This window comes from Cervus canadensis, chromosome 30 (assembly GCF_019320065.1).
Source record: "Cervus canadensis isolate Bull #8, Minnesota chromosome 30, ASM1932006v1, whole genome shotgun sequence".
Taxonomy (NCBI): Eukaryota; Metazoa; Chordata; class Mammalia; order Artiodactyla; family Cervidae; genus Cervus; species Cervus canadensis.
In genome coordinates, this window is record NC_057415.1 from 3,585,767 (window position 1) to 3,606,271 (window position 20,505).

Below are 20,505 nucleotides of genomic sequence, written 5' to 3' on the forward strand. Positions count from 1 at the left end.
CCCCTTGCTACATTCTTGTTTCTATGGATATATGAATAATAAAGACTGTTGACTAAAATAACATAAAAAGCTCCCACACACAGGCGTGCACACGCACACTCCCTAGTGCATCATTCGGGTCCGCATCAGGGTTGCCCTCGGCCACCCCGCCCTGGGATCCACGGTGAGCCTTGACACCTGCACTTTGTTCCCATCCTCGGCCCGCTGCCCACGCCTCCGCAGCAGAGGGGCCCTGTCCCCGCAGGTGCTGAAGTGATGGAGCCTCTTGCCTCCAGAGCCAAGAGTATGAATACCAGGTCGGTCGTCCTTTGGGGACATCTATGCTTCCGCCTTCTAGCCTTTCCATTGTATCCATCCGTTTCTCTTAACAATGTCCGATGACACGGGCTCCCATTACCAGCTCTGGTCTGTTCTCAGAGTACAGCTTACCCTCGGCACACTCTATTGGCAGTGGGAAATTTTCCTTCAGTACTTTATTGAAAGAAAGCAATAAATAATACTGTGATAAAAATAGTTCAAAAGTAGACTGTACGTACTTTGTCACATATTCAGGAAGTTCACCAAAGATTAGTAGAAAAACAGAATGGTAACAATGAATTGTACAAGTAAATTAAAGGTGGAGCCCACATGTAAAGAGACATGCCGTCTCTGTCTACTGAGACATCACTGCATAATAAATAACGCACTGTGATCTGAACGCATCTCTTGCTGGCTTTTGTAATGTGCTCCTGGAAAAGTAAAAGTTACATTTGCTGCTTATACAATCCAAAATGGCTATGTCATCAAAATCTACAAATGTACGCCTAGGTCCATTCTTTAAACATGTTTACAGATATAAAAAGATGCTTTACATAAGAAAACTAAAGCCTTTGTCAGAGCTGCTCTACGCTGTCTGTCTGTCCGGACGTGGCTCCTTCACCGTCCAGCGCACCGGCTCTGCAGCGGGTGCAGCGCATTGCGACTGGTCCCCGAAGAGTCTCAGTGGAGAGAGGGACCCGGGTCCTCAGAGACCAGGTCACGGGAGAGATTGTCATAGTCGTCTTCTAGCCATGCTTTCAGCCCAAGCTTCACTAGAAGCTCACATTCAACACCCAGTACTTTTAAATCGCTTCACTCTGCAGAGAGAAAGCATTTCTTGCTAGAAAAAGTACAGTTTAGGTCAGTCGTTAAAATAGAACAATTGGTTGAAATTAAGTTCGCTCATTTCAGGGTGAGTGTTGGAGAGCTCGGTTACATTCTGGAAGGATAATGCACACCGTGTCATGATGATTTTACAATTGCAGGAAAACCCCTTCTCTCATGGTTTATCATTTAAAAATTAAACAAGAATAATTACAATAAATGCATCATTTACAAAAGCCATATATTTGTTCATAGGATTTATACAGACAAGCATTACAGTACATTCATTTGAAAGACTAAAATCAGATATCAGAACATGAATTGATCTGAAAGGATATTTATAGCCTGGCTATACAAGAAAAAGTATATAAATGAATTCATAAGTTTACATAAATAGAAGAAACATTAAATTTTAAAACATTTTCTCTATGGTATTCATGAGTTTTTCACTAATTAAAAAGTCTGTAATAAAATACCTTAGGGGCCATACAACAACTTTAAACAGATTAAAGATCGCATCGAGTTCAAAATGTCGTCTTTGTCGTATTCTGGACGCTGTATAATCACCTGTAGCATTAGTGCGGGTAAACTGGAAACACACACACAGACGAGTCAGTCCTGGGGCGGCGGCTGCTGAAGGTGGCAGGAAGGAGGGGGAGGGCTGTTCCTTGTGGGGTGTCCACAGATTGCACCTCACCACTCACTGATAGCACTGAGGCCGTTTCCAAACACTTGTCACTGTTCTGGAGAAAACAATCATCGCCCAGCTCCTACTTAATTTCCTAGAATATGTTTCTAGAATTGGAGTGTAAACACGTGCTTTATTCATTCCATCCTCTGTTCATCCACCCATCCAGCCAGCCAGCCAGGCATCTGTTCATCCATCCATCTACTCAGTAATCCATCCATCCATCCACTCACTAATTCATTCATCCATCCATCCACCCATCCATCCAGTCAGCCAGTCATCTGTCCATCCATCTACTATTATCTACTCACTAATCCATTCATCCACCCATCCATCCATCATCCATCTGTCTATCAATCTATCCATCTATCCAACCACCCATCTGTCCATGCATCTATCCAACCACCCATCCATCCATCCACCTATCTAACCACCCATCCATCCATCCACCCATCCACTCATTAATCCATCCATCCATCTGTTCATTTATCCATCCATCATCCATCTGTTCATTTATCCATCCATCCATCCATCTTTACAAACTTCCTTCCTCCCTCCCCCGATCCCTTCCTTCCATCCTTCGTTCCTCAGAACTTTACATTTTTGTGCAGATTGGTATCTTATTCCTCTTAAGTTTAATCATAGGGTATTTCTATTCCCCCCACAACCTTGCTCTTTCTGATTGCATCCTTTCTCCACGGCAATTTCCAGGAATTACACTGATTCTTTTGTCAACAATAACTCTGGAGAGTTGTTAGCATCTGACTCCCTGACAGAGCTGTTCTGTTCTATTATTACCATGTTTCAGCTGATACTTTTGTGTTTTTCAGGTAGGCCATTATATCATCTTCAATCACTGGCTAATTTATTTCCCTCTTTCAGCTATCACAATTATTATTGAATTTTCTTGTTCAATAGCACATTCTAGAACTTTCAGAGCATTGATAATTAACAGAGGTGATCACAGCATCCTTGACTTGTCCCTGACTTTGAGACCACTTGTGACACATCACTATTCAGTGTGATTTTGGCCCTTGGCTTGAAATAGATGTTTCCAACTCTGTTTCAAAGCTGTCCTTTTTGGTTTTTGAAGAGTTTTTTAGTGGGAAGATGTTCAGTTCTATCCAAATGAAGTGGGCGACAGAGGATGAGATGGTCAGCTAGCATCACAGACTCAATGGACATGAGTTTGAGCAAACTCTAGGAGATAGTGAAGAACAGGGAAGCCTGGGGTGCTGCAGTTCATGGGGTTGCAAAGAGTAAGAACGACTTAGCAATGGAACAACAATAACAACAGTGGGAAGATGTTGAGTTCTATCCAGTCTCTTCTTCAGCATCAAGTCAAGAAGACCACACGTGGGGTGGAATGTAGGAGGCCATGATTCTCCTGCCCTGGCCTGTAGCTGCCCCCTTTGCCACGCTACTTTGCAACATTTCCCATCAAGAGACACAGCGTATTTCTGCAGCTTCTGGGCTGGCCTTGTGACTTGGCTTGGCCAACAGAAAGAGGCAAAGTGACAAGCCTCACAGGGCCTTGAGAGCATTGCTCTCTGGCCACTTCCCTGTGAACAATCCCAGGCCAGCCTGCTGGAGGACAGGACTCCCATCATCATCCCTGCCAGCAGCCAGCTTGTCCATCATGAACCATGGCTACCCTTGAGCAGCCAAGCTCAGCTGACCCACCAGCTGACTGTGGATGCAGGACTGTCTCCACTGGAGATCGACCACACATCTAGCCCCAGTCAGCCCCCGACCCACAGCCTGATGAGAGATAATGGGTGGCTGTTTGCAGCCACTAAGTTCTGGGCGGTTCACTGTGCAACAGTAGATAACCACAGAAAGGCTGTTCTCTTTTGGCCTCTTGAACATGAACTGATGTTTACTGTTGTGTCCTGGAAATCATAGAATGAGCCTGTACGTGTGATTGGGCCCAATTTTTTGACATGCTGCCGAGTTGCCAAAAACTCAGCAAATGTGACCAGGCACTCTTTATCAGAATTGGCTGAGACTTTATAAAATCGAAGCCTCATTTTGTCTTATTGCTTCAACAAATGATGCTACTGGGATTTCCCTGATGCTCCAGTGGCTTAGACCCCATGCTCCCAATGCAGAGGGCCTGGGTTTGATCCCTCCTTGGGGAATTAGATCCCACGTGCCACGACTAAAGCTCCCACTTGCTGTGACTAAAAGATCCAGCACGATGCAGCTAAGACTCAGCGTGGCCAAGTAAATATTTAAAAACTTGTGCTGGAGTTGACTTGTGGGAGAGGATGGGGTGTGGTCCCTGCGTTGCCCAGGATGCCGGGTTCCAGGTGTGAGATGCTTAGAAGAGAATGAGTGTGATCTCCAGAGTGAGGACACGGTGGCAGACACCCGGAAGTCTTAGGCCCTGTAGACACAGCCAGCTGAGGCCACTTTCTGACTGGGGAGGGGGGAGAGGGCTAGCAACAGTTGGTACCATCCCATAGTTGGTCATAAAGTCTAAGCCGAAAGAAGCTCCCAGAATACTGCTGTCCCTGGAGTTTTGTTGTGGTGGTTTTAAGTTATGTCCTCAAGTTCTGGGGTATTCCTCTGCTCAGAAGGGAACCCAATCTCCCACTCCTTAAGTATGGACCAAGCTTAGGGACTCGCTTCTAGTGAATAGAATAAGGCAGCAATGACAGCATGTAACTACTGAAAAGTGGGCCATCAGAGGCATTTCAGACTCTTCCTCACTCTCTCTCGCACTTCCTGCCCTGGGTGAAGCCAGTTGCCATGCTGTGAGGACACTCAAGCAGCCTGAGGAGAGGTCCATGTGGTGAGGAGCTGAGGCTCCGCCAACAGCCCTGTGAGTGTGCTATCTTGCAGGCTGATCTTCCAGTCCCAGAACAACCTTCAGATACCTGCAGCCCTACATGACATCTTGACGATAACCTCACAAGGGACTCCCAAGCCAGAATTGCACAGCTAAGCCATTTCTGAATTTCTGACCCCACTGAAAGAACCTGAGATAATAAATACACATTATTTTAAGCCACTAGGTGCTGAGCTTGTTTGTTCCACAGCGCAAGCTAACTAATATACTTCTTATGGTGGCTCTGAGTGGTGAGTTCATCCATGTCAACTTGTTCTCTTTCATGGACTCAAGGTTCTGGCACAGTTTTCTCCACTCTAAGATCCCACTAGCACACACCTCTTCATTTACTGGATACCCTACTTAAAACGTATGCCAACCCTTTGCTTGATAAAGAGTGAGTTTGGGTTTCTGAGACTGGTGTTGTACCTGAGAAGCAGGTCTCTGACCAAGGCTCTTCTACAGACCTCTGCAGGAGAAGACCTCAGTAGCTGCCTGACATCTGTCCTAACCGCCCTGTTGTTCGTCTCTCACCCTTGTGTAGGGTTGGCGGCAAGCTCAACACAGGATACCCCGTGTAGACAGAAGCCATGTCATGGATAATTCCATGGTGGGATTACATGGTCAGTGAGAAAGCCGAGGTAGTTTGAAGCAGGGGTGGATTCCAGCACTGTCCTCTCCTGATGTTTTAAAACCATCTCATGGGAGCTTCACATATGTGCCAGAGACAGGCACACATGATACATTTTTGGTAATGAAGCACTTGCATGCGGCCAGCACCCAGGAGCTCCCTTCCTGACCCCCAAGGGGAAACCACTACCCCGATTCTTGTCTACTCACAACGCTTCACTCACCTGGTCCACTCTGTCCAACTGGACACCAAACTTGCCTCCAAACCCCCAGATGGAGTCAACCTGCAAGCAGCACTTGGAGAGCTTTGACTGATACTCATGGCCAACAGCTGACTGAAACAGGGGCAAAAGTGAAGCATCAGACACCCACCAGCATGGCCACACTGGACGCGCCCCCCGACCCTGAGGCAGCCTGCACTTCTGGTCGGCATGGGTGACGCAAACAAAATCACTCAACGTGGAAGCCGGCCCAGAGGGAGGTAACTCCATGGGGCATCACAACACCAGGGCCCCCCAGTCAGGTGTTTGAACCCTCTCCACACCAGGCTCCCAAGAAGTCTCCCAAGAACCCCAGCCACAGGGGGCCTTCTGAGGTGCCTGGGTGTGAAGAACCAGGAAGCCAGCCCCAACCAGAACCACAGAGCCAGCAGCCTGCCAGCGACTCCTAAGCCCACTTCCAGGAAGACTGCTGGCAGTGATCACCCTTTTCAGGTGGGACACTGTCAAAGCACGTGGCCCAGAAATCAGGGCACAAACTGCAATACAGATGGCATGCTTCAGGCACACCGCCTGTTCAGTGTCAACACCTGCCACATACCCAGCCCGCCCAGGTGTGCAGTGGGGCCTGCCACCGTCCCGCCACCCCCGTCAGGGAAGCAGGTCTGGTGACCTCTCAAGGCCACATGCACACCGAGCAGTCCACCCCGAGCTCCCGCTGTGTGGTCAGCAAGCCATGGCCCATGGCCCACATCCAGCACTGAGGTTCTTTGTAAATAACATACAAAGAACATACAGGTGTTTCTGAACATTGTTCATTTACAGAAAATCTATATCTAACTTCGTGTCAAGACAATACAGGTACTTCAGGAGCCACCAGAGACCCTGTGGTGGCCGGGAAGCTAAAAATATTTACACCCTGAACACTGAGCGGCCCCGTACTGCTCCAGTCGCCCAGGCATGACCCTCAGAGTAAGGCAGCAGGCGCCCTCGGCAGAATGGAGAGTGGTCACGGTCCTCTTTATGGACACTGAGGATGCAGGACAGATGACTGACGCATGACCCAATGCCGGGAGAGGAGGCGGCTCGTCCAGCCTAGCTCCTCCCCAGGGAATCACCCCCACCTTGGCCCCCTCCTTCAATACAGTGAGGGGCCTGCCAGCGCACTACCAACTCCTCTCCTGCTTGTTTAACCGGAACTTCAGCAGCAGCGTTTAGGGTCCAACCCCCACAGGGTCACCACCACCTCTGATAACTCTGCAGGCAGCTCAGGGCGCGCGTTCTTCCACAGCCGGGGAGCAAAGCAGGATTTACTTTCCAGTCTGGAGCTGTTACTTTCTCTCCCTCCCAGGCTGGATTCGATGACCACAGCCAATAGCCGATCAGGAGCACCGTGGCCTCCAAACACCTGTGGCAGAGACTACCCATCTGCAGCTTCAGGGGTCTCACCCAGAAAACATCAGCAAGGTAACATGGAGGCAGCAGCATGCCCAAAGGATCCGCCAGCGTGACTCTTCATCACCAAGAAGTCAGGGAGAACTGTTCCAAAAATATGGCCAGAGTGAAAGCTTAGCGATTCGCCCAACTTTCTTATGATAACAGCTTTCTCCCCCAGATTGGCCTTGTTCTCACACTGACGAGACTCTATTTATGAGATAGTCAGCACCAGGCAGAGCACTGCGGGAAGCAGGGATGACGCTCTGGTCATGAGAGGCGCCCCTCTCTCAAGCAGGTGCTGGCTCACCAGTGTGACAAGCCCTGCCATTCTGGGCTGAGGGCGATCCAGACACAAGGCAGATGGGGTGGAATTACAGAGGAATCTGACCCCAGCTTACACCTCAGCACAGAGTAAAGGCAGACATCTCAAGTTACCCAGCCTGGGAAACGCGCACCCGCTTCACTGCAGATGCAGCACACCTGCTCCAGTCTATTGTCCCCTCTGCAGGGTGGACACAGCCCCCAGCTGATCCAGCCCCCTCTCTGAGTACCAGCAAAGGATGCTGCACTCTTAACAGCTTCAGTCCCACCTACTGAGACCTGCATGTCCTCACCCTGGTGGGCCATGGTTTGACGCCGGAGGACAGGGTCCTCTCTGAAGGTCAACAAGTGTGCGAAGGACAGCAGCACGCTAGGTGGCTGACTTTCCAGCCTCGACGTGAAACAAGGTGCTGAAACTCAGCTCTGGGCTGCAGATGGGAACCACTAAGGCTTCAGCCTGAACTACACGTGACGCCCATTCCAGCAGTCTGGCTGCCTGTGGGCCTCTGTCCTGGTCACAGAGCTGGCCTCTGGTAGGACCTGATCTCCAGCTGCAGGCTTCCCAAAACACCTCCCTCCCCAGCAACTCAGAATCTGAAGAGAGCTTCCAGAAACCACAGCCCTTCTCGGCTAAGATCAATTGAGAGTGTTACTTCTGGCAAATCTCGTCCTCAACAAGTGGATTCCCAACTTTTCAACGGAAGGGGAGGGCTGAGAGACGACCCTGCTGACCCTGGCGAGGTCAAGCACGCCAGGACTGACACCACGTGGGTCGGCACTTACCTTGTCCATCCTGTCCTGCTCCACGCCAAACTTCCCTCTGTAGCCAGGAGAGGCTTTGGGTCCCATTTCCAGCTCTTTCTCCCTGAGGGTCTGGTGTTCTTGAAACACATTCTCCCACAGCTTGTGGATACTTGGGAGGGAAGAGATGGAAGACGAACAAATCGGTCAGACAGACAGCCAAGACATGCGTCTGTGCTTTCTGGGAGGACAGACAAGGACGTTATCTCTGCAATCTGTGAGGTGTCGTTCCCCGGTGGCTCCCCAGCCCAGCCTCCCTTGTGTTCACTTTACTGCACCTCCAGCTGCCCCCAACTCCAGCAGTTTTCAGAGTCAGAAGCAGGTTAATGGGGAAAAAAGCAAGTCTGAACACACACAATGAGGCATCTCCAAGCCCCTACAGAACCTGGGGCTACGATGTGGACAGCATTCCACCACATGGAGGACAGCTCCTCGGGGTTCACCAGACATGAAGTGGGAGAGCCAGCTCCGTAAACATCACCAGACGCAAATGGGAGACAAAGTCAACAGGATTGCACCCGGACGACCCTAGGCCAGGAACCAAGAGATGTGGAATATTCAGATGGTTTCTCTCAACATGAAGCACCCTGGCTTTCCATTCAAAGGTGAAGTGAGAGGCTTACAGAACTTAAGATGTAAAAGTCATTTTCACTTTAAGCACTAGGAAGAGCGGGACAGATCACAAGATGCAGCCAGAACCGGGCAGGCCAGGCGGCTGTCACCCAAAGCAGCTGAGGGCCACCTCACTCCACATCCGGATGGCAATCCCAGACGTACGGCTTAGAACACCAACCAGGACTGGCCACCTCCCAAGCCCCTGATGAGCTGGGGAAGAAGACTATCTACACTTCCCAACAAGAAAACAAGCTACCCTGGAGGTGGCGAGTTAAGACGGGCCAAGTCAGGGACAATCCTTGCTTCGTGCAGTCTCCTATCTCGACCTTCATGAGAACATGAAGTTCAGGATTCAGCTCATGGGATTCAACTGACAACAACAGAATAATCACATTATAACAAAATAATACACATTAAGGAGGGGGTGTTTTTGATCTCAGATCTTCAAAGACAGCCCATGCTTTAGAAATCTCCCTTCCGCAGAGAGAACAGCTCAAGTGACTGTGTTCCTGGATGAAAACTACAAGGTTGAAAAGCAGACTAGAGAGTAAGAAGTACAGCAGTCACGGGCAATGAGGATTTAAAGTCACTGAGCACATCTTTACACATGCACGTACACAAACACTTACGTATATACATGTCAGACCTCATTTTTATCTACTGTGTAAACAAGGGACCAGACGACACAGAAGCAGGGCCAGCCCACAGAAGCAGGGCACTCGCGCTACCCAGCGGGGAGCGTGCCCCACCTCACCCGTTCACATTTTAGAATGTCACTGTCACACAAAGATCGAGAAAGTCTCTTACGTGATGTGCTCCTGGTGCCCAGATCCTGGCACGGCCTCGGCCCCCCATCTCTGCTCTTTTTCACTTACGTCATTCTGAAAAGGAAAAGAAAGAAGGAGTACACCCCACACCCTGGATTGTAAAACAGCCCCCCACCCACCCATCCACCCAAAAACCTGGGAGGATCCACTTGAGGAGACGGGAAAGGTGGGCAGACTGGCGGCTCCTACCACGAAATCAGGGTCGGTACTCCCAGTTGTCGGCTCCCCCGTCGTCCCGGTTGATGGACACAGTGTGGCCTGCCGAGGCTTTCCACATCTGGAAGAGCAGCGCTGAGGGTCACAGATGCCAGGAGAGCCCTGCCCAGAGACCCACACAGATGCTCTGCCCGGGACCCCAAAACCCTGGACAGCACAGGGAGGGCAGGGAGCTATGTGCTCAAGAGGTCCACTCATGGGACATCCCTGGGGGTCCAGCAGCTAAGACTCCTCGCTCCCAATGCTGGGGGCCCAGGTTCAATCCCTGGTCAGGGCACTACATTCCTACATGCCACAACCATTAAAATAAAACAAGGTCACTCATAATCCCCGTGCCTGAGTGACACCAGAAGGATCAAAAGAAACCTAACATGAGAGCAGTCACAGGGCAGAAACACAGAAGAAATACTCCTAGCTACAACTCAAATGAGAAAATTTTCTGCAAAATAAAAAAAGTCCCGTGTGCTATTTCACTCAATCGGAACCTCCCCGACTAAGTCTCCTGACAACAGTGTTGTCCAACACTGGGAATGCGCTGTCGCCAATGGTAAAGTCTGCTGCATTTTATCACAATTTTTTTTTTAAAGCACCATTTTGACTCAAAAATAATTACTGGAAACCCTACAATGATTTTCTTAACTTAGACTCTGACAAGTCAATAAATCATTCAAGGGCTGCTTTGCCATCTACTTGGGGAAACGCAGAACACAGAGAATGCCAACTTCTGTGCCGGGCAGCCCTGAGGCAGGCCGCCCTGCCTCCTCAGCAGAGCCCTGAAACTCTGGAATTTATCAGCTCAGACAACAATGACACAGCCTCGCAGCCGGACCACGCTGCTCTTTGCATAACTGCAAAGGCAAAATCTAGCCTTTCAGAACTTCAAAAGAAAGTGACCAGAAGAAAGGTTTCACTCTCCCCAGAAGTACTCATAAAACTGCACACAGGCCAGGAAGAAACTGAAGGCTTGTTTGCACGCAACCAGAAGCCCCCATCCTGGTGTCTGAGCTGAGGACACTGCCAGTCTCACTTGGTGGGGCCACATGCTCTGTGCTCTGTGTGGATCCAAAGAGGACGGGAGCCCTTCGCAGGCCTGAGACTCCCCCAGGCAGGTCGACCTGCGCCCCCAGCTCTGCTAGGTCACAAGTCCAAGGTGGTGGCAGGGATGGATCGAGGGGAACAGCTCTGATTCCCAGATTGGACTCCTGCCACGTCAGCTGGGTAGGGAAGCATGTGCCACCAGGTGGGCAGGATCAACGCAGTCCCCTGGACACTGTCCCATCGGGACCCTTGCTCCCTTCTGATTAGGTGAAGCAAGGCAGGAAGCGCCCAGACACAAACTGCTTTGGACACAATCTTCGGGAACCGACAGACCGGCTCAGCACCGGCAGGCATAACCAGCGTGCCTATTCACACATGGAGACACAGTTGCCTGAAAGCCAAATGCTCTGCCCTAAGCCTCTGCCTCCCCAAGTCAAGACTGCCCGTGGTACCACACTGGCCTGAGAAGGGGCTGCCCACCCACAGGACTCCGGTGGCCTAGTGGTCTCCTCAGCCAGTGAGGGGACGGTCGGTCATGCAGAAGGACAGGGTCTCCAGCGAGATGCACTCCCAACCCAAGTCCAAGGTGAAAGCCGCGTCCTGGCCTGTGGCTTCTCCATGCTGGCGGCACAGAAGTCCCAGGGTCCACTCTCCACCCGTCCCTCCAGAAGCCAGCCTCACTCGTGGGCAGCTGAGCACTGGCCGGTTTTCCCCTGCGTCATGGCCACAGGCTCCCCACTCCCCCATGGAACAGGAAGAAGGGGCCAGGTGGTTGCCCGGGGGGAGGTGCCCCGAGTCCTCCACTCCAGAGTCCTGTGGAATCCCCTCTGCTTTCTAGACCACAGGCAACACCAAAATTGACTTTATCTTTCAAACAAGAAAATTTCCTCCCAGAAAGTTATCGTCCCTATCTCTGCAAACCCAGTGAGAAACACCCGTTACGTTCCTTGTCAAAGGCGTTTCCCTGCCTGCCCAGTGGAGCATTATGAGCACGCTCACGGTGCACAAACCTTTCTTCTCCAGGTGCAGATGTAAGACACTCACAAAACTCTGCTGAAAACTCAGTAATCCAATGAGGAATTCCCAGGCACTGGGGAGAGTTTCTGTCTGTAAAACGATTAAGAGTAAAAAGCTCAGAAGGATATGTGCTGACAGGCACCCTGGGCAAATCTTTGTGGGTTGAGATCCTTTTAGAATACCTCTGAAATCCTCCCTAACATAACAAGGTTTTGTAAAGAAATTTGCATTTCCCTAACCAAAGACTTCAACTAACTTTCAGCCACAGTGAGAAACTACAGGAAATAAAGAAGTTCCATAAGATTTACAACTGTATGAAGTTTCTTCTTAATGCAAACAGAAATCATTGCTTCAATGGCTAGTGTACATATTTGTTTGCTAAAATGCTGAGAGCTTTCCATTTCTGGTTCATCCTAATTTATTCTGTGATACAATTCTATTACTCTGGGTGTATGTGTATATGTGTGTATGTATGTGTGTGTGTATATATATATATATATATATATACATATATGGCTTCCCTGGTGGCTCAGACAGTAAAGAAGCTGCCTGCAATGCAGGAGACCCAGGTTCTATCCCTGGATGGGGAAGAGTCCCCAGAAAAATGAAGGCAACCCACTCCAATATTTTTGCAGGCAAAATTCCATGGACAGAGGAGCCTCGCGGGCTACAGTCCATGGGGCCACAGATTCGGACATGACTGACTGACTAGCATTCTCACACTTTCATATAGATGTACGTATGAGAAGCACTCCCCAAAGGGATGGTGACATGACTGAGCTAGAACTCAGAGCAGTGACTGCTATCGGAATGTGAAGAATGGTGACTCGGGGAGCAAAAGAGCAGCAAGCTGTGTCTCTAATGAACAGGTACGGTTACTTCAAAAGACCAACACTCCAATTCTCCGAGCCACCAGCTAAGCACCTCTTCCCTAAGACCACAGGATAGCCCTGACTAGACACTGCACTGCTAGACATGACAGATGCCTAGAATCCCCTTGTTCCCCAGGACCAGACTCGTCACAGGCATACACCGTATGTGCTGACGTGTGGCCTGGCATGCATTAGCAACCAGACAGAAGATGCTCTGCTGGCCTTCCTCAACTCTGCCTTTAGAAATCTTAACTTGTGTAGGTTGCTTAGTACATTCTGGGTACTGCAGTTATCATCCAGCATCTATGAAAATCTTGCAAGGGTAGCTAGTGATAGGCTCAAATCTATAATAATCTATTCCCTCTCAATATTTTTAATTAAAAAAATCATGAAAACAACTCTTTGAAAAATTAAAGGCCTGTTTTGGTTTTGTTTTTTTTTAAATCCGAAGATAATGCCTCTAGAACCCTACCTCACACCACACACAAAAATTAACTGGAAAAAAATGGATCAAAAAACCTAAGTGTCTGAAGTAAAACTATTATATTCTTAGAAAAAAAAAACATAAGCACAGATTTTCATCACCTTGAATTCGACAACAGACCTTAGATGCTTTGCCGTCACTAAAAGCACAAGTGAAAACAGAAAAAAACAAACTGGACAAAATTTTAAACTTTTGGCTTCAAAAGATACCCATCAAAATCAACACTATTTACAGAATGAGAGAAATATTTTCAAATCATCTACCCAGAATATATAAAGAATTCTTACTAGTCAATAATAAAAGGGACAGTTAACCACATTTTGAAAAGGGGAAAGGATCTGAACAGACATTTTTCCAAAGACATATAAATGGATGATAAGCTTGTGAACAGACAGTATCACTAACCATCAAGGGAATGCAAATCAAAGCCGACTTTTGAGATACCACTGCACACGTTTTAGGGTAGCTACCTTTCAAAAAACAGAAAACAAGTTTGGTGAGGGTATGCAGAAATCAGAAGGCTCTTATGCTGGTGGTGGAAATGGAAAATCAAAGAATCTGGCAGTTCTTCAAAGGGTTAACACACAGAGGTACCACAGATCCCAGCAACTCCATTCCTAGGAATATAAAAAACTTGTTCACAGAGCATCACTCCCAACAGCCCAAAGTGAAAAGAACCCAATGTCCTTGTGAAGTGATGGACACGCAGCAGGTGGTCTATCCATTCAAAGGAATGTTACTAATATCTGACGATAAACGGAGTGAAGTACTGACATCCACTACAACAGGGACAAGGCTTTGCAAATCGTCCACGCTAAGTGAAGAAGCCGGACACAGAATACCATACATTACACAGGCCCATTTCTATCAGTGGCCAGATCTGGTAAGTCTACAGCGAGACAAAGTAGATAGTGTTGCCTAGTGTTGGGGGGTGAGGGAATATGATAAGGTTTCTGAGGTGATGAAACCACCAACACCGAGTTAGCGGACCGTCCACGTGCCCACCCTCTCCAGTGTAGCAGAGGAAACAGGTCTCACACGGCCCACTCTCCACACTACCGTGACCCAGAGGACTCCCCTCCCACCCCTGCCTCCTGCACAGTCAAAGACAAGACCTCTGATGGACAAGGGCCCCAGGACGCAGCCCACTGCAACACAGGGCAGACCCCAGGGCTCCCAACGTTCTCTCTCAGCCAGGCACTTGCCCAGCCCCTGCTGCACTGCACGGACCAAAGATCAGAATCACCAAGGACTCCATGCAAGTGAACTTTTTTTTTACAGTCTGTTTCTCACAATGCTTCAAGGAAAAGGTCACGGGGGACACACTGCCAGTTACTGACGGGGGTATGGAGCAGAGCATCAAAGACAACCCCGCACACCCTTGCCATCTTGGGTCTGGGAACACTTTCCACCCCGAGAGGCGCGGGCCAGCCTCCTGCACCCGCTCCCTGACTCAGCCGCCTTCAGGCTCTGCCCAAGCGCAGGCTCCTCCACTTCCCTGAGGCCCGGCCCCTTCCCCTCAGCCCCCCCCCACTGCCCCCACCCCAGTCCCTTCCCCAGAGCCCCAGGCCCCCGTCCCTCAATCCCGGCCTGGCCTGCTTCCTCATGCCCGGGCCCTTGCCTCAGCCCCCGGCCCGCCCATCCCCTTCTCTGACCTCCGCCCCCAGCCCGGGGAAGCTGCGCGAAACCGCCAGCGCAAATGCCAGGAAACCGCTCGCAGACGCCCAGGGTTGGTCTGGCCAGGCTCCACACTGCCCAGCCACCACCGCGCCCTCAGCTCCCAGGGGCCCCGCTCCACTTCCGCTTCCACGAATGTGGCGGGCCGCACTCGGGTCCAGGGAGCCTCTCCTTGCATGAAACTCCTTTAGAACTGGGCTCTCCCGATCCCGTGGGTGAGGCTCAACGGTACAGCCTGGGGGTCAAATGGGACTGGACAAGGACGAGGACCAGGACAACAAAACACTAGTTCTGTGTCAACGAGGGAAGCCACCACCTTTCCAGATCTCACAGCGGGGCCTGCACGGAGGGCCCGGGGGATGCAGAATCACAAGTGATAACTACGAACCCCCCACAGCAGGAATGGAGCCTACCTGGCAAGAACCTTCTCTCTGGTCCGGGCTCCAGTGCGGTGTGCTGCTGCTATCTCCACCGCTGACCCACCAGGAGCAGCTCACACGTGCTCTAGAGCGTATGGTCACATGACTGGGACCTGGCCAATCGGTGTCTTCCACCACTCCACATGTTCCAGGGTGGCTATAGTCCAAAAAACAGAAAACAAGTTTGGTGAGGGTGTGCAGAAATCAGAAGGCTCTTAGGCTGGTGGTGGAAATGGAAAATCAAAGAATCGGGCAGTTCTTCAAAAGGTTAAAACACAGAGGTGCCACAGATCCCAGCAACTCCATTCCTAGGTATAGAGAAAACTTGTTCACAGAGCATCACTCCCAACAGCCCAAAGTGAAAAGAACCCAATGTCCTTGTGAAGTGATAGACACGCAGCAGGTGGTCTATCCAATCCATGGAATGTTACTAACATCTGACGACAAAAGGAGTGAAGTACTGACATTCACTACAACACGGACAACGCTTTACAAATCGTCCACGCTAAGTGAATAAGCCGGACACACAAGACCATACATTCTACAGGCCCATTTCTACGATAAGGAACACGATAAGGTTTCTGAGGTGATGAAACCACCAACACCGAGTTAGCCGTCCACGTGCCCACCCTCTCCAGTGTAGCAGAGGAAACAGGTCTCACACGGCCCACTCTCCACACCACCGTGACCCAGAGGACTCCCCTCCCACCCCTGCCTCCTGCACAGTCAAAGACAGGACCTCTGATGGACAAGGGCCCCAGGACGCAGCCCACTGCAACACAGGGCAGACCCCAGGGCTCCCAACGTTCTCTCTCAGCCAGGCGCTTGCCCAGCCCCTGCTGCACTGCACGGACCAAAGATCAGAATCACCAAGGACTCCATGCAAGTGAACTTTTTGACAGTCTGCTTCTCACAATGCTTCAAGGAAAAGGTCATGGGTGACACACTGCCAGTTACTGAGGGGGGTATGGAGCAGAGCATCAAAGACAACCCCGCACACCCTTGCCATCTCGGGTCTGGGAACACTTTCCACCCGGAGAGGCGCGGGCCAGCCTCAGGCACCAGCTCCCCAACTCACCCGCTGTCAGGCTCTGCCCAGCGCCGGCCAGCGGGGCGGCGGGGCGAATCACGTGGTCGGCCCAGGCAGGTTAAGCCCCTACCGAGCTCGGGGGCCAGGTCGCTGAAGAGCCCAGCGGGGCGCGCTGGCCCGTGACACCTCAGAGCTCTGCCCAGTGGGAAGTGCGTTCCTCACACTCGCTCCTCCGGGCCAGACTCGAACAGATTCCAGGGGGAGGAAGCCGTGTCCCCCTTGACACAGACCCTCTCTAGGGGCACCAAGCTCCAATGAGAGTGATTCCCTTCCAGGTGACTCCCATCCCGCACCCTGAGGGGCTGTTCCCAACCAGAGCCGCTCCACTCTGCAGCCGCGTCGGTCGCTGCCTTTCCACTGACCTGGCTGCAACATCTCCTCGCTGGTGTGGGCCCCAGAGCTGGGAGGGAGCCGCCCGCCCGGCCTTCGTGAGACCCCGGCCCCTCCCCCTCGGCCGTCTGCCTCTTGACCTCCCAAGTCGTGACCCTCTCCTTCCGGGAGGGCTCCTCTCTTTCCCTAGACCCTCTAGGCGCTCCGCCCCCTCCCTCTAACCCTCCAGGTTCTGGACCCCCTCCCCAGGGCTCCCCGTTCTTCCCGGGACCCTCTGGGCCCTTGGCCCCCTTCCCCGAACACTTAGGGCCCGGCCTCTCCCCCACCCCTTCCTTCCGAATCCAGGGTCCTGCACCCCTCCTGGAGGGCCCCTCTCCTATCCTAGACGCCCTCCTCAACTCTCTGGCCCCTTCCTCTCAGGAGCCCGGGCATCCTCCCCTCAGACCCCGGACCCTCCGCCCCAGCCACCTAAGGACCGCGCACCCTGACCCCTCAGGCTCTGCCCCTTTCCGTTCCCCCAGCCCGCCCCCCTTTCTCCGACCTCATTCCCCTCCCCAGGACTTCCTTCAGGCCTGGTCCCGTCCCCTCAGTTCCCGGCCCATCCACGTCCCTCAGCCCCCCAGTCCCCTTCTCTCAGCCCCCGGCTCCTCCCCTTCCCTCAGCCCCCGGCTCCTTCCCTTCCCCTCAGCTCCTCGTTCCCCTACTCTTCTCTCAGCCCCCGGCCCCTTCGCTCAGCCCCCTGTTCCTCCACTTCCCTCAGTCCCTCGGTCCCCTTCCCTCAGGCCCGGCCCCTTCCCCTTAGCCCCCCCCGGTCCCTTCCCCAGAGCCCTGGGCCCCCGTCCCTCAATCCCGGCCCGCTCCCTCAAGCCCGGGCCCTTCCCTCAGCTCCCGGCCCGCCCAGCCCCTTCTCTGACCTCCGCCCCCAGCCCGGGGAAGCCTCGCCCCCGCTCCCCACCCGCGCGCTAAACCGCCAGCGGAAATGCGAAGAAACCGCCGCTTTCTTTCCATTTCGGGACCTGGGGGCGCCCAGGGACCGCAGCTGAGGAACAAGCCCGTCCCTCCACCCGGCGGAGGCCGAGGTCACTCACCGACGCCCAGGGTCCATCTGGCCCGGCTCGACACTGCCCAGCCACCGCCGCACCAGCCGCGCCCGCTGCGCCCGGCGCTCCAGAAGAGGAGCTCTGGTTCTGCCAGAAGGGGTGGGGCTGGGTGAGGTCTGGCTACAGCAGTGGGAGGGGCGTGAGGTCAGCCTGGGGCAGTTGGTGGCCTTCCTGCGCAGGTCAGGGCAGAGCCGCCGGCCTGAGAATGAGGGCGCTGCTGAGCCCAGGGGTTGACAGCGCTGGTTCCTGCTGTGGTCCCGGAGCTCCACCTGAAACCGGAGGGAAGCCGTCTGCCCGTGAGTCCTCTGCTGCTTGTCTGTCAGCTTGTTTGAACCACGCTGGGTTTTCTGCCCCGCTGGCTAAGTGTTGACCCTGGAAATGCAACTGTGTGGGTTTTGGCTGATTCAGGGAAGAAATGCCAGATGACACTTGGAGACTCCAGTTTAATCTGAATTCAGGTCATCTCTCTCTCTTTTTTTTTTTACGTTTTTTCAATGAGTTTATTTATTTGTGGTTGTGCAGGGTTTTCATGCTGTGTGGGCTTTTCTCTAGCTGCGGCGAGCAGGGGCTGCTCTCCAGTTAGGGGGGCGTAGGCTTCTCACTGCGGTGGCTCCTCTTGTTGCAGAGCACGGGTTCTGGTGCCCACAGACCTCAGTACTGTGGCTCCCACGCTCCAGAGCACCGACCCAGAGGCTGTGATGCATGGACTCAGCTGGCCTGCCATCTGGGGTCTTCCCAGACCAGGGGTGGAACTCGTGTCCCCTGCTTTGGCAGGGGGGCGATTCTTTACCACTGAGCTGCCAGGAAAGCCCTCAGGCTATTTTAGATTCTAGTTTTCCACGCTCCTATCTGGTGAGAGAGGCCTGGGAGCTGGCAGTCCTCAGCCACAGTCCTGGCTCTGCCATCAAAAGCGCCGGGGCCTCTGGCAAGCGCCTGCTCTTCCCTCAGTCGTGTCTGACCCTTTGCGACCCCACGGACCATAGCCCGCCAGGCTCCTGTCCATGGGATTTCCCAGCAAGACTACTGGAGTGTGGTGCCATTTCCTTCTCCAAGGTCATATCTCTTGAAAGTGAAGTGGAAGTCCGTCATTCGTGTCCGACTCTTGCGACCTCATGGGCTATACAATCCATGGAATTCTCCAGGCCAGAATACTGGAGTGGGTAGCCTTTCCCTTCTTCAGGGGATCTTCCCAGTCCAGGGAATGAACCCAGGTCCCCCGCATTGCAATCAGATTCTTTACCAGCTGAGCCACCATGAAGCCACCAGAGATGCCCATGAATACTGGAGTGGGTAGCCTGTCCCTTCTGCAGCCAATCAGGATTCCCGACCCAGGAATCACACCGGGTCTCCTGCATGGCAGGAGAATTCTTTACCAGCTGAGCTATCAGAGAAGCCCAGTATCTCTTAAGGCCAGCTATTCACTGATATCTCTGAAGGCCAGCTATTCTTTGTAGGATTTCCCTAATTAGTCTTCACAGGAGTAAGGTAGCAACCTGCTAAGGTCGCAATTGATGCCCTTTTTCTAGAAAAGAAAAGTGGGGCTCAAAGGAGTGGGTAACACAGCTACAGCAAGGAAGTGTGTACCTAGACAAAACCCCCAGATTCTGCTGTTAGAACTCAGGGAAGCCATGTGGTGTGGCTTGTTCATGTGACAAGGGCTAAGGCTCCCAGCCCACCCTGGATGCTGTGGGGACCCGATTTGGTAACTGCCCTCTGGCAGCTCTGAGACTCACAGAAGCAGTTTGCACTGAAGAGAGGAAGAACACGTCCCTTCATCCTCCCCACCACACCCTCTGGGTACTCCCACACCCTGCCCCCTTTCTCTTGCTTTGTGAGGGAATAAGTGTCACGCTCAGGTGACCACATTGGCTGTCCACTGTTCACGAGGTACCAACTGGAGCTGCTACAGGAGAGGCCAAGAGCCTTTGCCCCTGAGTACCTCTGTTTCCTTTGCACTGTGGGGGCCCTGCTCCACACTTGCACACCAGAGGCCTTTTCTGAGACATGCAGGGAACCTCCCTCAGTTTGCAACAGGTTGCATCGATCGCTGTCCATTCAATGCCTCCCTTGAAATTCAGCTCATGAGCTCCGTTGTCTGCTTCGCGGCCCACCTGGCTGCCACAGGAGGGACAGAGCTGACAATGAATCCAAAGCTCAGATCTGACAGCTGGGAATCTGTGTATAAAGGACCTGATTATTCACGCTGTAGAGGCTATAGTAGGCTCCAGGGATCCGTAACCAGGGCTTGGGCCAAAGTGACTCCACAGCTGTTTTAATGCCTGGGGAGGGTTCTGGCTATAGTGGGGGTGGGGTGAGTGTCCTGAGGTTTTGAAGGCCCACTGTGTGTAGGTTCACGGCGCACAGAGAAGAGAAGGCGGAGTCCTGCCCTGGAGGTGGTCACAGCTCATGGACGAGCCAGCTAGGCAGGCAGGGCACGATAGCACCTGATCTGACTTCATGAGTGAATGGTGTGGGGGCAGAGGAAGAGAACCAGGTCTGCTCCCTTATGTGGTGCCCGGGGAAGGTTGTCATCAGACTAAACACTAACTATGGTGATGACCATCACTGCTGTGTGCAAAGGGTTTACATTGGCGTGTGTCTTCATCTGAGCGCTCAGGCTGTCTCTAGACAAGACTGGCCATGGGCATTGCCTCTCCTTCCAACTTGAGATGTTTCATCCCTTCCTTACTGAATATTCATTTCCAAGAGGGTTTTTGGGCCACAAGGATATTGGGATTTTCTCTAGCTTTGTCTCAGGAGGAACGCGTTT

At 52.2% G+C, this 20,505-nt stretch overlaps 1 protein-coding gene and 1 pseudogene across 1 annotated transcript in view; one reads left to right on the forward strand and one right to left on the reverse strand.

Moving 5' to 3' along the window:
- Positions 1-20,505, forward strand: part of LOC122431618 — a 636,199-nt gene that overhangs the window by 247,734 nt on the left and 367,960 nt on the right. The window lies entirely within an intron of this gene.
- On the reverse strand, positions 445-18,050 carry LOC122432098 (annotated as a pseudogene).